This window comes from Agelaius phoeniceus, chromosome 4 (genome assembly GCF_051311805.1).
Source record: "Agelaius phoeniceus isolate bAgePho1 chromosome 4, bAgePho1.hap1, whole genome shotgun sequence".
Classification (NCBI taxonomy): domain Eukaryota; kingdom Metazoa; phylum Chordata; class Aves; order Passeriformes; family Icteridae; genus Agelaius; species Agelaius phoeniceus.
In genome coordinates this window covers 18182226-18200018 of record NC_135268.1, presented here as the reverse complement: position 1 = coordinate 18200018, position 17793 = coordinate 18182226, and the positions used below count along the sequence as shown (strand labels likewise).

At 41.1% G+C, this 17793-nt stretch overlaps 1 protein-coding gene across 2 annotated transcripts in view; it reads left to right on the top strand.

Moving 5' to 3' along the window:
• Positions 1–475: 475 nt before the first annotated feature.
• Positions 476–17793, top strand: part of ARHGAP24 (Rho GTPase activating protein 24) — a 183444-nt gene continuing 166126 nt past the window's right edge. Inside the window, exon 1 of one of the 2 annotated variants that reach the window (XM_054632990.2) lies at positions 476–944. The gene's annotated coding sequence lies outside the window, so the exon portion shown is untranslated. Of the gene's footprint in view, positions 945–1243; positions 1259–17793 lie in introns of those variants that run through there. The other variant, XM_077177010.1, reaches the window with a different exon arrangement.

Sequence of the window (17793 nt, the reverse complement as noted above, 5' to 3'; positions counted from 1 at the left end):
AAACACAGCATCAAGGGTTTTCCGAGAGAGGCTGTTTCCACCGAAACCAGTACTGTGGTGTGGCACAAGGGAGGATGGGGGTTCCATGTCATTCACTGCCCTCAGTATGGAGACAAGCAGAGTGCAGCCCCATGAGTCACCCGGGAGCAGGCATCACTGCTGCCATCCAGGGAGCGGACAGCAGCTCCCGAAACCCAACCAGGGCTGCAGTTTCCATCCTGATTCCCAGATTTCTGCTGTGCACTTGAGTCAGAGCTGGGCCCACGGATGGGTAAAATCCCGAGTCCTTCTTAAAGAGAGCTAAGCCGCGGTAAGTTGCAGAGGTGCTGTTGGAAGTGGATGAGTCGGGGCTGCTCGGACTGTGTTCAGCCGACTAAAGCTGCACCACAGGCACAAAGGAGAAAGGAGAGGGGGCGGCAAAACTCTGCGCAGGATCTCGGGCTGTCCCCTTGGAGCCGTGGCAGGGTTAGGGGGACAGCGGGGAGCCCGGACGGCTCCCGGCGGGTGTCCCGGCGCTGGCATTCCCAGAGCGTCTGTGAAGGCAGGCGCGTTCCTCCAGCGGCGCGCCCCGGGGCTGCCAGCTGCCCGTGAAACCCGAACCGCGGGGGCTGGCCCTGCAGGGCCGCCCCGGCCCCTCGGCCGGCGCGCACAGCACATCGCACATTATCCATCACCCTCACACGCCGCCGCCCCGCCCGCCCCGCGGGCTGCCCCCGCCGCGGCTCCCGGGGCACCGCGGCAGCCCCCGTGGGATGGTGCTGGTGGTGCTGGCGGCAGCCCCGCCTGCGCACAGGTCGCCTGAGCGGCTGAGGGAGGGGGCAGGAGGAGAAACTTGTGAGCGCAGCCGGGCTGGAATCAGCTGCCGGCGGTGCCGAGCGTGCCCCGAGCCGGCGCCGCGTGTATGGGGCAGCGGGGCGGCCCTGCGTGAGGGCGGGCAGCGCCGGGTGAGTACCCCCGGTACCGGCACGGAACCGGGCTCTGCCGGACCGGGGAGCGGTGGCAGCAGCTGAGCGTGTGTGAGCCGGCTGTTCTTGTCTGCTCTCCGTGTGTGTGTGTTTGTGTGGGGGCATCTTTCAGCGTTCTTCTGTGCTGTTGTTTCTTAGCAGTGCTAAATGCCTCGTAACAGGATCCGGTTTTGTTGGTTTCAGGGGTACAGTGTTGGTCATCTGACTACTTGTTGACTTGAATATAAATCAAACCCCTTTGTGCTTTCTGCAGTTTTGGGTTTGTGATGGTTGTGTTAAAATCTTCCTCCTGCGTAAGTATTTGTTGAAGGATTTGATAGATAAGGTCCTCATTGGGACAGACTTTGAAATGAGGACTTTGCCTAACTCTTTAGTGACTACAGTCTTCCATGGATTTTTAGAGCCTCTGAGGGGATTTCTTTTTAACATAAGGGAGTAGTTGTCTTGTCTTTTTCCTTCCCTGGGAAGGCAATTGAAGGTGATATTTGTCTCTATCTTCCTTTGCAGTAATATGCATGTATGTTGTCAGTTTGGGAGTTTTCTTCTTCCAACAGGGTGGAGGGTATTAAATATTTCATGTTGGATGTTAGAAAAAATTCTGCAACAGATGACTGGAAGTAAACAGTGGGTTTTTTAAAGATAGGTACCTTTATCCTGTAGAGGCAGAAATAAGAAATTTACTGTGTAGCACAGTGACTTCATAACACAGAATTTATCTAATGTTAAGCTGAATTCTGTTTGTCCAGTAGCATGGTTGCTGAGAGAGTGTGATGGTAACTCTTAGATCAGCAGGTATTAAGATGCTGTTAAGTTCTTCTGTTGCACAGCAGTTCTGTAGCTAGGAGATGACAGTAACTTTTGTACATTCAGGATTCCTTCTGAGGTAAGAATTATGGGAGTGGGACTGAGCAGTACAAGGAGCACAATATTTTGTCCTAGCTAATAATCATTTAAGTGGAATTTCATAGTCACAGAAGACAGGCAGAGGTAGAGAGAAAGAAGGATTGAGAGTCAAGTGCCTGTTTCCAGTCCCATGAAATTTTCATGTTGTGGCAGGTTTTGTTATTGCAAAAGGCATCTTCTAGTGCGTGATAGAGTGACTTAATGTTAAAAATAAACGTGCTTAAAGCTTGTTTCCTTGTGCATGGTGTCTAAAGTTATCAGACTGCCTCTTCTTTCATTGTTGTCCTGTCTCTCAGCTGCATTTTTCTTCTCCTGTTCTTTACTTTTCAGGCTTTGATGAAACTGACTAGATTTAGTTTGGAATAAATGGGGTGCCCATCCCAAAAATGCAAAATCAAACAAAAAAAATCCCAGCAAACAACATGGTAATGAAGTAAAAAATATAAAGCTATGTAGAAAATTGAACTGAAAACATGATTTTGTGTGGAAGGCATGACTTCTTTTGCATTGTAGGGCAATGTGCTGCTAGGGTCAGGTGAGAGAGAGGCTGTGGTTGTTCCTTTGACATGTGCCTCTCCTGGGTTTGCAGACTGGTTCATAAAGATCCACTTCTATTAGTGGTTCTGTAACTAGGTTCATTTTTCTGAAGATGGAGTTTAGAAAGACAGAAATCAGGATCCCTTTAAGAAATGGACCAGGTAGTAGTTTGAAGTTCTGGTAAGGTCATCTCTTCAGAAGCAGCCAGAATCAAAACTCTCTGTGACCTCCATGTGCAGCTGTAGCACACAATCATGTCTTGCTGCTTGATTCAAAATTTTGGTGTTTTTTTTTAAGGACACCAGGTAGAAGGAAAAAAAAGCACCCAACTAGTTGAAATTCATGGTGGGTAGTTTGGAGTGATTTGCATCTGCTAACTTTAACTGTCTTCTGTGTAGAGTTTTGGGTGCTTATTGTGATCTGATGACCTTTGGAAGTGTGTTTCATTCCTGGAGCTATTAACTGGCTTTCTCTATATTGGACAGAGGAAATGCTTGATACAATTTTTATTTTAAAATAATCTGGAACAGGGTGTGATACTTCATCATAATGGGGTGGCATTTGTGTTTTACACTGTTTTGAGGGTGACTGTATGTTAGCTTTCAGCCAGGGAGAAAAACAAAGGTTGTCTTCTCTTGGTGTTGTAAACCAAGAGAAACATGGCAGGAGTGTATCTGGTGCAATTCCAAGTCTGGAACTTGGTGTTCTCTTATGTCCAAGACTCCAGGTAAGGTGAGTGCCTGATGGTGTTGGATGATAAGGAAACAGAGCTTTTAATGACATTTGCTACTCTGCTGCCAGTCTTGGGAGAAACTTAAAAAGTCAAAAGGGGCCGAATTTCCAGTTTAGATTCTCTTCCTTCATGTAAGACTGTAGAAAGTGTGAGTGGTAGGATTTAGTGTGTTGGTTTCTATTACTATGCTAAAGGAAGGATTTCAGGTTAGCATTGTTTTTTATAGTTGTCGTCTGCATTTATTTAGAAAAATCTTAATTAAGTTGTTTTTTTAATTGAAAGCAATCAAAAATACATGAAAATACCAGGCATGTCAAAGATGGATGTACTTCAGTTTAAGCAGCATAGCAGCTTCTTGTATGTTTCCTGACTCTTTCCTTCTGCTTCACTGTTTTGTTAGTTACATTTGGATGATGAAAGTGGGTATGGTAAGCACTGAAGTGAAGCTGTAAATTGATTTTGTATTTAATTGATTATGGATCCAGAATAAACCATAATAGGCCTTGATTAGCTTCCATTATAAACTAGATCATATTTAGTTATGAAGAATACCCTGTTTTGCCAACTGTCTTTTGATAGACTGCAATATATTAATTTGGTGTAATTATCATCAGTCATCTTTTCTGTGTGTTTTTGACCACCAGCTTTGTTAGCTCTGGTTCTTATTAGCTCTTTGTACATTTACTAGCCTTCTCTGTCTAAATTTCTGCTTTCTCTAGAGTTACTATTTTATTATTTACCTTCTTTTTTTAAAAGTGGAAAATACGGTTTCTTAATTTCTTGACTTTCTTCTCCCTTTCTCTATTCTAACATTTTTTGAAATGGTTTCCAGAGAAGATGCTCATGGCTGCTGTCAGTTCTTCCCAACTTGAGCACCTGCTGAAAAAGGAGACACAGACTGGTGCACAGACAGACAGACGGCTGGCTGTCAGAGGCCTTTCCTCTTTGTAAATAAAAGCTTCTTTGGTATTTTTCACCTGCTCAACTTTGCAGTCTTTTTTTTCTTCATTTTTCTCTGAGTCGTTGGTTACACTGCAAAATAAGATAATTGCTTGGAGACTCGAAGCCACCTGCGGCGTGGTGCTTTTTTTTGTTTACGGTCATGGTCTTTGACTTATCTGTTAAATGTTTGAATTAATTTTGTCTGCTTGGTTCAGCTCTAGTTTCGTTGGGCTTTTCTAATGAAAGTGTCATGCACCATCAAGCCAAGGGTCTTGCAGGAACACACAAGCTCATTGCTTTTAACTTTAACAAACTTCTATTGTTTACTGTTGTACTTGTTAGTTTGGGGGGGCTCTCATGCTCCATTGCTCAATGAGACAAACCTCAGCACGTGTTGAATTCCTTGGCAAAGTGTATAGTTTCTAGTCATGAAATACCTTTCATTTTCCTATGCTGAGTTTTGTGTAATGGCAATTATGATTAGTAGCTTTTTAGCAAAGACATTTTTCATGTGTGTTACTTCCAAGAAGTAGTTGGTGTGTTCCCATGCTTCTTTTCCCACATTTACCTTTGCTTTTAGAACAGCAATTTGTTAACAACGAAAAGAAAACAGAACTTAACTTTCAAATGGACTGGTATTCTTGGCCTGTCAAATTGAACAATCATGAAGCATTAGTAAAACCCAGCAATTTGCCTCCTTGCAAAACAGGGAAATAGCTCAAAATAAGGAAATAGCCAACACATTTTGGCCCAGACCACACTAATCAAAAATAAAGGCATGTTTGGTTCTCCCAGTTAGTGATATCTAGAGGGATCTTACTGCCTCCCAGGTGCAGGCAGGGTGCTCCTGCAGCAGGCAGAGAAAGTGGCCTTCCAGTTAATCCTTGCTTGGTTGACTCGACCTCAGCTCTGGCAACAGCATCCTGGATTTTCCATAAGCTGCCTCTCTGTAGCTGTATGTTTGACCTCCCCCAGCTACCACATGCTGTGCTGTGAGAAGAAAAATGGGAAGGAGGATAGAGGTGACATCAGGGGAGGAAGATTCTAGTAATTGACAGCTGGAGCTGGAAAAGGTCTTGAAAAGAATGAAAAGAATGGTCAAGGGGACTGCAGCTTCTGTGCAAAAAACAGTGCAGCAGGAAGAAACTTTTTAGCCTGAAGATAAGATTATTGAGAAAATGTCACTAACAAGTGGTGAGAAAAGGGTAAACGGAGACTACTTCTTCCCTTATTTTTCAGTAGAGAAGTCCCAGGGTGTGTCCAGGAGTGATGGTGGCAGGCTCAAAACAAATTAAAGGAAGTAATACTGTGCACAAGGTGTAAATAAGGTGTAATTAATAAGTACTTGCAGTGTAGGGGTTAGTAAAAGGAAAACCCAGTTTTAAGGGGTAGCTAGCCCAAAGTATTGCTGCTTGCTTGTCTTAGCTATCCTGTTTCCCTGAGGTTTTACTTGAGTCACAGTTGGAGATGGGATGCTGGGCTGGATGGACTCTTTCTGTCCCATTGTAGCCATCCATTTGTTCAGTTCTGACCCTCTGTCATTTTAGTATTACTGATATGGGGCGAAAAAAGATCTGATATTCTGTTTGTGGCTTGATGCAAAGGAGCTGAATGACCTCAGCAGATCATGAAAGGCTGCCTTCTTCAGCTAGGAATGTGTGGATATGGGGAAGGATAAGAGCTGCTGGTGCAAAGCAAGTTGTGATCTTTAAAAATCAAAAGCAGAAAGATTCATCACCATTTTGTTTCCAGGCAGTGCTGCAGGAATGTGTAGGCATGGTCTTACAGGATGAGTATTTAGAAAAGGAATAACAATGGATCATATCAATTCAAGTGGAGCAGAGACCCCCTGAAGCTTGCTGGATCCTGGTCAAATAAGGCTTTTTCTGTGTACCCAGCTTGACAGCTGACTGTGTAGAAGTGGAAGATGAGGAAGCTCAAGTCCTGCCATGCTGCAGCAATCCCAGTGTGCTAAATGACTGTTTAGCAAATGGGAGAGTGCTACAGTCAAGGGTGACTTAAAGTATGCTTAAGGCCCCACTTGAGTTTCTTGAGAAAAAATAATGATGCAGAGGCTGCAGGCAATTAACTTTGCTTCTCATTCTTCAAATCCTGCTCTGTGGATCAGCTGGATGAGGTGACTTCCCTCCAGGGCCATATTGGTTGATTATTTTTTCAGTATTTTGGAGGGGGAAAAAAGTTTCAGTAATCCCTAAACAAACTGTGCATTGTACACTAGCTTCAATATCTTGTTGCTGTCTGTATTTAGAACTAGTGACTTTAATTTAGTTGATTATTAGTGTAATGGAGTTTTAATCATATTTGCCTTACCTACTTGGGCATGGACTGAGAAATAAGAATTGTGCAGTTATCAATAAATAGCACAGAACATGATAAAACTCATTTTTAATCCTTTCTGTTGGAGCAAAACAGATTGCTGCAGTTCAAAGACAAGTATGTGAACACAGACATGTATCTAGGAGATGAAGACAGACTTCTGAGATCTTGTTTATTTAGTGACATCATTGCCTTATTTCAGAGTGTTGTCTTGGAAAGTGTTCTGAGTAATTTGGGGTCCTAGTGTTGTTGTTAAAGGTGAGATAATGATGAAGGGAAAAGTTGTGCTGTACCTTTGCTTATAATTATAAACTAGCTACCATGGACTTTTGCTTGTCCAGAAGCTGGAGCAAGCAGCCTACTTGCTGTATAAGCTTTTTTGTTGTGAACCCTCTAGACAATTCTTTCAAGAGTGTGGGTTTCTGGTTGTTTTTCTCTGTATGTTTGTATGTCTGTGGTGGGCTGGAGTTGAGCTCTTGCCTCTTATCCGTGATTGAGATCAAAATTGTGTGTCACATGCATGGATAGTCACTGTGATTATCCACTACTAAGTGTTGCAACACACAAACCCAGAAATCCTGGATGCTAGAAAGAAATAATTCCTCTGGCAGTTGCAATATTTGTGCAGCTGTTCCCACAGATGTTTCTTCTTTCTTGGCTTTTTGTTTTCCTTTTTTTAATTTCTCTAAGAAGTAAGCAAACTGAGGCAGAAATGTTAAAGGGCCTGCCTGGAGAAAGAGAGAGAAAATGCAATACCTTTTAGTTGGGACATAGTAATTTACGTTCTTTCAAAATGACTGTGAATTCTTAGTTTGTTTGCCAAGTCCAAAGCCTGCTTAGGCTCTGCAGAGCTGAATGGAAGTGTCCTAAAATAGGAGCTTTGCAAATAGACTTTGAGAGTAAGAATCTGCTTGGGGTAATTTGGGATCTTAATAGCATTGCTGGAACCCAAATGGACCCAGCTTCGATGTCTATTTTGCTCATTTCAGAAGTGAATAGGAAACATACTGGTCAGCAAACGTGTTCTGACAGAGCTCTGCCCTGTGGCTAGAAGTGAAATTTTGGAATTAAAACATCATAGCAAACACCCCCCACCCCCCCAGTCAATAACTGATTGCAAGATTGAGGACCAACTCTGTTTGTATGTAAGATGCATTTGTTCAGCTGTTTTGAAAAAAGCAAATACAGTTCTGATGTACGACAGTGAGAAGTCTTGAAGGTGCTATTTTAAGTACAGCTCAAGTAAAAATTCTTTAGAAGTCAATAAATTAATTGAAATGTAAAACATTATTAACATTTGGCGCATGATGCGGTTTCACCAACATGAAGAGGTTTCACCTTCTCCTCATAGGAGAATACAGGGCTCAAATTAGAATCAGTTAACCACATTCCCCCAGAAATGTTTCATAAATGATATTTAGGAAAATGCATATTTTTATAAATAGAAATCTATGTCTTGATGCCAGCAGCTTTCTTAGGTTGGGTTTTTCTTTCGGGGTTCACAACTGAGTAAGCAGGAAGAAGCTCTGAGAAGGCACACGTTGTAAGTAGTGTTTTTGAGTAATGAAAACCTACACAAAACAATAAATATCTGTCTGTAAGTGTGTGAGACCTGGTGCTTTTGGGCTGTTTAGTTTTCCACATAACCTGGTATGTGTGTGATGGCTGCTGCCTAGACTTCACCAGCCATGCTCGAGTCCTCTTTCTTCAGGGAAACTCAGACCTGGCTTTGTGTATTCTGTGAAAATGAGAAAGCAGCTGTAGCCTCTACACATAAAAATGTCAGGTGTGTAAACATCAGGGACAGAACTGAACTATTTTGGGCTCATATGGAGTAAATTGGTGTAGCCTGTCTATGAGTGTGCTGCAATGAAAGAAAAAAATTCTAACAGGGTAAGGAGTTCCTGAGAAGCCTTGTGACTGCTGCATTGTGGCTGAGGGGAAATATTAAAATAGCTGTTTTGATCATTTTTTTTTCTGTCAGAGAGTAACTATGTTGCTGGCTTCCATGGGGTTTTAGAAGTTGGGCTTAGTGAGTAGGGAGATCCTTTCCTGTCCTGCCTGTTTGCCATATGTGGACAGCAGGGAAAAATAAGTCTAGTTCTGAACCATGTAAACCATCTGAAAAGTATTGTACGATGTGCCAGGATAAAAATAAAATTGACATCAATGTAGGACCCTTATTATTTTTACTGTCATGATTCTGTCCTGCAATGAGTCAACTATTAATTAATTTAACAGAAACATAGAGCTATTTAGGTTGGAACAGACCTCCAGTATAATTGAGTCCAATTTTTGAACACCATCCACTGTGCTGACTAAACCACAGCACTAAGTGCCACATCCAGTCACTACTTGAACGCTTTCAGGGATAGTGACTTCACTTCTTTCTTAACAGCTCCACTGCTTTTGAAGAATTTCCTAGGTTTTAGCACTGAGGTTACAATTATGGCTTCTTGCCATGGTGATTCAGCTCCCGAGTTGGTCAGCTGGTATTACTGGTAGGATTTACCACATTGGGAAAGGGTTGTTGGCTCTGCCCTCTGCAGTGGTCAGTGACTCTTTGTATGGGAGTAGTTGGTCCCTTGAAGTGCTGCCTTCTGCCAGATGTGAGGGGACAGGGACATTTGTGGGCAGTGGGCAGGGACAGCTGTGATGATGATGATGCTGTGAGCTGGGGAGCTTGGGGGTTTCTCATGCACCCTCTTCAAGTCTCTTGCGTTCGGCTGTTCTCCTGTTCGGTATGTGCTGAATTCCCAGGAGCTGAATTCCCGCCTCTTGCTGTCACAGAGCTCCCAGTGCGCTCAGCTGACACCAGGAAAGGACTGAAGCAGCCAGTTGGGCATGCAGCACGTGGCACATTCAGTGACAGGACTGTTTATCACGTAACGAGATTAAGCCTCTGTGCAGCACTGCTGTGCAATGCATGTAGCTCTGACTCCTTTCCTTGGCAACTGGGAACGTGCACAGGGCGAGTTGGGCATAGGCATGATCCTCTGCCAGCATTGGAAATAAAATCCTGAATTCCCTCTGACTCCCTTCAGGTGTTAGTATCATGTTTGATGGTGTCACTTCTGGGACACTGCTTTGGAGATGTTCATCTCCCAGCACCCACAGGAAGGCTCTGAAACGTGAGTTTTACCATTTCTTACTTTTGTAGGGACTGCTAGAAAAAATGGCAGATTAGCCAAAACAACATAACAGATATTGTTAGTCCACATATGACTCCACAGTATTTTGTACATTATTTAGGTGTCCAGTTAGTAATGAAAAAATATTGTGCATTACCTGGTGGAAATACCCAGGAAAGGAAATAATTTCTAGTCTGGTGCAGGCAGGTCTGTGTTGTTGGGCAGTGCACCAAGCCTACAGTGTTTTTGGAGGGGCAAGGAAGGATTCATCGCTCAGAAGAGATATTTTGTTGGAGATTATGCTGCTCAAATGCACACCTGGGTTGAGCCTCTGGTGTCCCATGAGCTTAGACTTCTGAGGAAAAGTTAGCTCTGGTAACTGAGCTCACCATTGGGGCACTATGATGGTCCATGAAGGAGCTGAATACTCTCCTGTGCCTTGCAACTGAGTGTCTTAGGCTGGAGGGATTGTACAGAAATCAGCCAAAACTCAGCAACTGAGACCTGTGATACCACTCAGTTATGAACATAAGTTAATTCATACTGAATTTTCTAATACCATAAAATATCCAACAGCTTTCCATACAAGATGACTCTTGGGGGGGGAAAAATATGGTAGCTGTGATAACAGTGTATTCAATTAGTGGTTTGGTTTTGAGCTGCCAGAACATTGCTATTCTTTTTGTACTTTCTTGTTGGAGAAAAAGTTTAGAATTTTTCTTCTGAGTTGTGGAGGTGTCTCGTGTTGGCCTGTGTGTGTCTCAAGTTTCCCCTGTGTCATGTACCTGAAAAAGAGAATCAGTAATGTGTGTGCAGTGTCATGTTCTGTGCTGACTCATATGGCTCATTCTCCTCTAGCTGAGGATCAGAGGTCCATGGTGAGAGATGGTTTGCAGGTATTTTATGCAAAGCAATCTTGTACTCAGAAAATTCACGTGATGCATCTTGTTAAATCTGCATCTTTCTCTCATGGAACACTTTTTACTGTGTTACTGAGCTTTGTTAGGTATTAGGGAGTTTCCTAGAAACTTGAAAATCAAATAGCAGATTTGCATGGGGAGGTTGCTGACAGTTTCAGACAGTATATCTTGAGTATTTTCCATGGCATGACAGTACAGCAATCTTGGATGCCTACTTGGAAAATGTTTAGTGGGGTGCTGGTAGGAAAGTCCTCTGTATATTAATTTGAAGTTAGTATCTGTGCTTAAAAAATAGGATAAGAATTTGAACTCAGAAGCAAGCTGTATGTGCTGTTGGAGGTCCAGAAGAAGTAGATTTTAGCTTTTTTGGCATCTGATATATAGATTGCAAGCAATGAAGGATTGAAGTCTTATCACAAAACCAGAAAGATGATTTATTGGAAATGTCAAGAAATCAATCACAGAGCCTAATAGGCCAGTTAAACAAGCTTTTCAGTTTGGGTATGTTTAAAAGCAGGGAGGCTTGAATGGTTCTTGTTGATAAACTTGGATGCCTAGACAGATTGCTTGGAAACTGATAAGAGCAAATAGTTTGTTCTGACACTCAATGAAATTGGAACAAAAAGAAAATGTTTTTTTGGCTAGTCTGTCATTTGCAGATGTTTTTTTTTTTTAGGCTAATAAGGTAGGAAAAAGTAAAGTAGTGTGGAAATCGGGACACGATCCTGTAATTCTTCCCCCTTTAAAATTTGACAGAGCTCTTTGGAGAACGTTTTTAAGCTCTAACTTGTCATATTTTTGGTGATGGTAGTACTGAAACACCTCTACAGATTGTGTTCCGTCTCTACAGAACAAATGGGTGGTTAGCTGAAAGCTTTTGTGAAAATCTGTTAGTATTGACCAATTTGGTATGAAAAGGTTACAGAATTCTAATAATTCTAAGATAAAGATATTTTCCATCCTGGGACAAAAGAGCACAGGGTAAAATTGCTGATGACTTGGAGTGGTCTGAGTGCCATTTTTTTGCTGGCACTGTTTAATGTACAGTATGACGTAGCATATATATGTTAATTAAACTGTCAGTTTAATTGGTTTCAATTACCTTTGGAATAGTAAAAAAAAGCTTTACTATTAAGTAGCATCTCTCATTAAGACCTTTGGGTTCCTTTGCAGTGTTAGAATGGTTGTTCATTTTTCATAATAAATTTCATGAATCAGTGAATAAGGGATGGAAAAATTTCTCATAGTAGGTACTCTAGAGATGGAGGAATAATACTGAAGTAGTCTCCTTTGAGGTGGGGAATGGGCAAGGAGGTTTTAAACATTTACACAGGACAGGATTGAATAACCTTGATAAAGTGTTCTTGTTCAGATAAGAAGCCCATGGAGAAGGTGGCAGGGATTTTTGTTGCATGTTTTGTGTATTTGTAGATGCATCAGAGCTACTTTGGCTTGGAGATTTTCCAAAGATAGTCCTAGATCTGTTGTTGTCAGTTCCTGTTAGTTGCATCTAGGTTAAAGTTTGGCTTTGTGAGTAAATTACAACTTTTTTGTGACTTGGCAGAGTTTCATCAGCTAACAAATGACTTTCAGATGTTTGTGATTGATTCTTGTTGCCATATCATTATATTTTTAGCATTAAATATTTTCTTATGTGCTGTCTAAAAGTGCTTAATTTTCTAGTTGTAATCTTTTTCTACCAATTTATCTTTTGTCACCCATTGGTCTGCCATAGGCACTGCTAGTTTACTCTGAGAAAATCTTGTGAAATTATCTTGATTTGCAGAGAGATAAGTGAACGTGGCTGTCTGCAAAATTATGTGTAAGAATAGGGTTTTACAAAACTCGGCTGAAAATGAATTGTGGAATCTTGAAAACTTATTACAGGAAAAATAAGACACTTTGAGTTGCCTCCTCAAAAAGTGTAATTGTTGAACTGTTTTAAAAATTGTTGTTCTGGTTTGTCTATACAGATGAAAGATTTAAGTGGAATTATGAACTATGTCATTTTCAGAGCTGAAGGTGGGCAGGAATCTCTTTGGTACTAGAAAATCAGTAGCTCCATGTCTTTCCCATCTTTTGTGGCACTTGATTTCACCTTACTCAAGCTGGCACTTACTGCATTTGCTGCTTCTTAATTGTCATGCTCAATGTCATTTAATAGTGTGAATGTGTGACTCCACACTGCTGTTAGACTTTTTCAAGGCATTTGTGAAGAGGAAATACTAAATGTGGACAGTTTACAAGCGTTCCCTTGAAAGAAAATGAATTCTCTACAGTCAGCAGACACTGTAATGTAATGTTATTGATCACAAAGAGCAAGCACAACCAAGCAAAATACTGTATTTTGTCTTGCTGTGGAACTTGGGAAAACATGGCATGGGTCAGGGTGGTATTTTACAGAAATGCTTCATTAATTTGAGCATGTTGGATGGAGGAATGGAAAGTTAAATAAAGTTATTACAAATGATCTTAAGTCTTTTAGTGCCTTGAGAATTTTTCTTAAATGTTATGGTGAGCTTGAAACTGCTGCTTTTTTGAGCAATGGTGAAAATGGGTCCCTCATTGTTTCAATTAACCATCCATACTTTCCTGTTATCAGTTAGGATATGGTGCAAAGTTTTAAAAGCCACATAAATAGACTTAAGCATTAAAGAAATTATCAAGTACATTATGAATGGTTCATGCACTTCTCAATTATTAATAAGATCTTCAGGATAATTTGGACTTATTTGCAGAGTTGTGCCAATTTTGTGGTGGGTTTTTTGCAGCTAAAATGGACAAACTGTGTATCAGGAAAGTTTTAGTTGCTGTCAAAAGTACAAAAGACTCTTGTAAGCTGGTGTGATGGCTAAATACAATATACTATAATAGGGGCAGATTTTTATCATTCTTGACTGGCCTGTTTGTGGGTGTGAAGGGCTGGCAAATGAAAAAAGTCTTCTGCAGATGGCAGAGGACAAACTTCCAAGAGCCTTTTTGTTTGTAAGTACCTGAGAGCTGGGTGGAATTGCAGATTCCATGTATAATGGACCAGAAGAAATCATGTTTCATCACTGTGTGTGTTCAGTCAGGTGATGTACTGGGCACAGGTTTAACACAGGAGAGGGCTCTGAGAATTTCATTAGCAGATTTAGGATATGTTTTCCTGTATGGTGAAATTGTGGGCCTTTTCCACTGAGCACCTCCTGTTCTCTCTCTGTAGCAGGGTGTTTTGCAGTTTTGCCACATTTGTTTTCAGACAGGTTCTTAAAAATTGCCAGAGACCTTAGAGAACCCAGTTGCTCTGCAGAAAACTGGGAACAGTTGGGTGTGGGGTTTTTTGTGTCTCCAACACTTTTTTGGACTTTTTTGACTGTTCAGCATGTTGACCTGCTGTGGAGGTTGGTGGCAGCAGCTCCATGATCCATGCTATTTTACCATTATATATTGGCACATCTTTCTTTCAAAAAAAGCTGTCACCATTGGACTAAATATTGATGTTGTTATCTAAAGTGTTGCTGACACTGTCTTGGTGTTCTCTTTGCATGAGGCATCTGGTTCATGACTAGATCCATTTGCTCTGGGCTTTTGATAGCTCAGATTATTTTTCCCTAAAGAAAGCTTCCATTTATATTGCGTTCAATATCTGAGACCAAGTGAAGAGGCAGAAAAAGTATTGCTGAGAAAAAAAGGCAACACAGAAAAGAAGAATCATGTGAGCAGAGTAAAATAATCTTAGTATGGAGTCAGTAGTGAGTAGGAAAATGTGCAACACAGTTTTATGATAATTCCACTTGTTTGTGACAATCTGCAGACTGAAAGAGGAAAACTTCCTGCAAATGAAGTCATGCAGTTCATGGAATACAAATTATTTTAATTGTTCACAGGTAAAAATGCTTATCATTACTGCTGTCTTGTCTATTACAATCCACAAGTGTGTTCGTATGCTTGGTTTTTTAGTTTGACCTGTGCAGAGTAGGTGATGTCATAATACAAAACAGTACAAAAATGGGATGATTTCTTTCCATAGAGTGGAATTAATTACTGAGACAGTTTGTAGAATTATTACTGTCAGCTTTGGATTTATGGAATTGTCATCTGGATGAAAAAAATATTTTGAGTGCTATTCAGGGCATCTTTTTATAGTACAAATTTGGATGCAGGTGTAGAGCATGGGCGAGCTCCATTTGTGTTGAATGGTGTACCTGAATTTCTGGCTCTGAAGAAATTGATTTCAGAGGAGTAGTCCTCACTTGAACTCTTGGAGGCTTTTGCTGTGCAGCAGAAAGGTGGTGCTTGTTTTTGTTCTCTGAACAAGGGGCTGTCTGCTCACTCAGGCTTGTTGTGGGAAGGAAACTTTGGTTTCTGTTGCTGCCAGTGATACTACTGATGTATTTCTTGAGCCACTGATGTGTGTGCCCTAGTGAGCTGATGTGTGTCACCCCCCGTCTGAAGTTGTTTTTGCTCCTTGCTGTTTTCACCCTTCCAACATTTGTGGAATGTTTTGTGTTCTTGGCTGTCAGGGTGTCAGTCCAACCAAATGCTCATCTCCATTCCCCTGAATGCCTGCCAAGCCAGCTTTGTTGTTTCCAGTGGAGAAAAATGGAACTTGATAAACAAGATGTTGATGTATTGATATGGTGTATTATTTTTCTTATTGAATTGGAAAGCAAGTCTGCAAATAGCTTGTTATATATTCCACTATTAGGGAACTTAGTGGAAGAAAATATTTATATTTTTTCTGTATTCCTTCCAGGCTATTTTTATCAGAGAAGGTAAATAGTATTTTTCAAATGTGAATTTTGCAAGAAATAGGTCAGAGTTGCAGTGTCTTCTCTGTTTATTCTGTCCTTCAAATGTGATTTTTGCAGTTCTCCTGAGGATCAGATTGTGTTATAAATCTTAAAGGCAAGCTGTCTTTCTGAGAGCAATCACCTCACTGCCTTGGGGTAGGAAAGGAAAATTCATGTTAGTTTTGACAAAATCTGAGTTTTGCAAATTGTTCCATCACTTCCAAATTATCACTATCTGAAACTTCTTTATTTTTTTTCTTCAAGGATGCTAGTACAGCTTGTTACGGTTTTGCTTTGCAGATGGGAACTTGAATGGGCTGCTTGAATGGTAGGTTCTTCTGGAAATCTGGACCATGAGGTGAATTATGCCAGGATGCCCCCCGGTCCCAGACTTGGGATATCTTCTGGGAAACCCCAGTTTCCTTGGCAGTCTCTCAGGAAATGTCATGGTGCTGTGAGAGCTACTTATGTCCTTCCTTCCTTACAGGAAAAATAAAGTAAAATTATCCAGTGGACCATAATAAAGATGATAAAACCAGCTTTGTTCTGGAAGGCTGTGTTGAAATCTTACAACTGTTTCTGATTTTTTTAAAATTCCATTGTGTACTGTGCTGCTTATCATGGGATTTTTCTTCCAGCAGAAAATTTCTCCCCTTCCCTCTTTTTTTCCCCTGGTGGTTGTGTTTTTTTGGTGTGTATTTCTAAACTAACCCAAATAACTTGGGATTAGATTTTTGGACATCTAATGTGTATTTGCCAGAGAGAAGAACTGGAAGTCATGTTAAAAATATTTAGCTTTCATGATATCCAGATGTTTCTAGACCTTCCTTTGTCAATCAGCTGTGGTGACAACATCTGTTTTCTTCTTTTCCTTTCACTTTGTGTTCTTCAGAGTTGAGTAATTCAGAGGATAAATTGTGGCTTAGTCCTCCATATAAACTGTGGCACAGGGACATGGTCAGGTTCCCCTCGGCACTGCTCTGAGTTGAAGTCGAGTTCTGCCTGCACAGGGGAGCTGCTGTTAAGTGTGTCACTTTTTCATGCTCTTGGGTTCCTATTGGTGCCAACACTGCTCGATTTTGAGAGCATGTTGTAAACTAATGTGATAAATAATGTAGTGTGGGTTCACTTTGAGGATAATAGAATATATCTGAAATGATGAGGTTAAATGAAAAATAGGACTCAGATTCAAGTTCGAGATGAGAAAAGCCTGAGTAAGGTGAGGGGGGTTCTTGACAATTTTCTAAGGCTCAGTAAGAATGCAATAATAATTGCACTTTTAACAGTCTTAAAATGATGCTTCTCATCTTCTCAGGAGCTCTTATGTGTACTTGAGCTTGTACCTGGATTTGGCAGTAATTCACATACAGATACTTACTACTGGGTGATGGCCATAACAAATAAATTTACTTTTTTTTATATATTGTTCTTCAGTTTCTGTTGTGCCATTTTCTGCCATAAATGGTGTACCCGTGACTGTGGTAGATACTGTCACTCTTATTACAGGACTAGCCAATGAAAATGGCAGCAGGGACAGCAGGCAGGTTTTTTTTGTTACCAAAATGTGCATTCTTAGCTCATTACCCTTTGTGGAGAAATGAACCACTTAAGAGTGGACAGGAGGATTTTCTTACACCGTTCTTTCTGGTGTACAGGTCTGCGAGGAGGTGGGGACAGAAGGTGGACTGGTTTCAGCTTCCCTGGCCCTGCTTGAGAGGGGCAAGTGGAGTTTTAGCCCTCTCTCCCTTACATTTCTGTGCTGTGGAACCAGGTGTGGAGCTGTGAGGGGCTGAGCACAGCTGTGCCACTGTTAGGCTTGGATCCCCTGCGTGGGTGTTTGTGCAGGAAAAGATGTGTGGCTGAGCTGCCCGAAAGGGCAGTAACCAAATAACTGCCTAGTAAATTCCTGGGAATGTATTTCCCTCGTACAAAAATATTTATAAAGGGAATGTTCATGTGCCAGTTTTGAGCAGGAGAAAATAGATTGAGGTGAAATTACAAAAGAACAGTTTGAAGGGGGGGCAGGGCAAAAGGAGATGCTTTGAAATCAATCACACACACTCCTCTTGCACCTGCAGTTCCTTGGATAGAGAAAATGAACCTGGGCCTCATTTCCATTCATACTAGTTTTTCAAAATGGTTTTAGAATAACTCAGAAAACCCCTCCCAAAATGAACCTACCAAAACACACTATAAAACTATTAAGGATAGTTTAAAAAAGGAAGATATTCAAACTTTATAGGTTGTTCAACAAGCTTTAAATAATAGTGTGAATTACTGCAAGTGTAATTTTTCAATTATTTGCTTAGTGAGTAAAATACTTTTTTTAAAAAATAAAACTGCTTAGTGGATCTTTTCCCATTCTGCCAGAAGAAAACATTGATTAATTTCAAGCATAGGGATAACTTTGGTGCAGTCTCTACAGAGATCTGATAATGGTGATGGAAATTAAGTGGAAGTACTTAATGATGATTCAACTCTGTCTTGCACTTAGCTGTGTCTTGCACTTAGCTTTAAAACTGACTATATTTTTCAGTGAGTTTTGGTGAA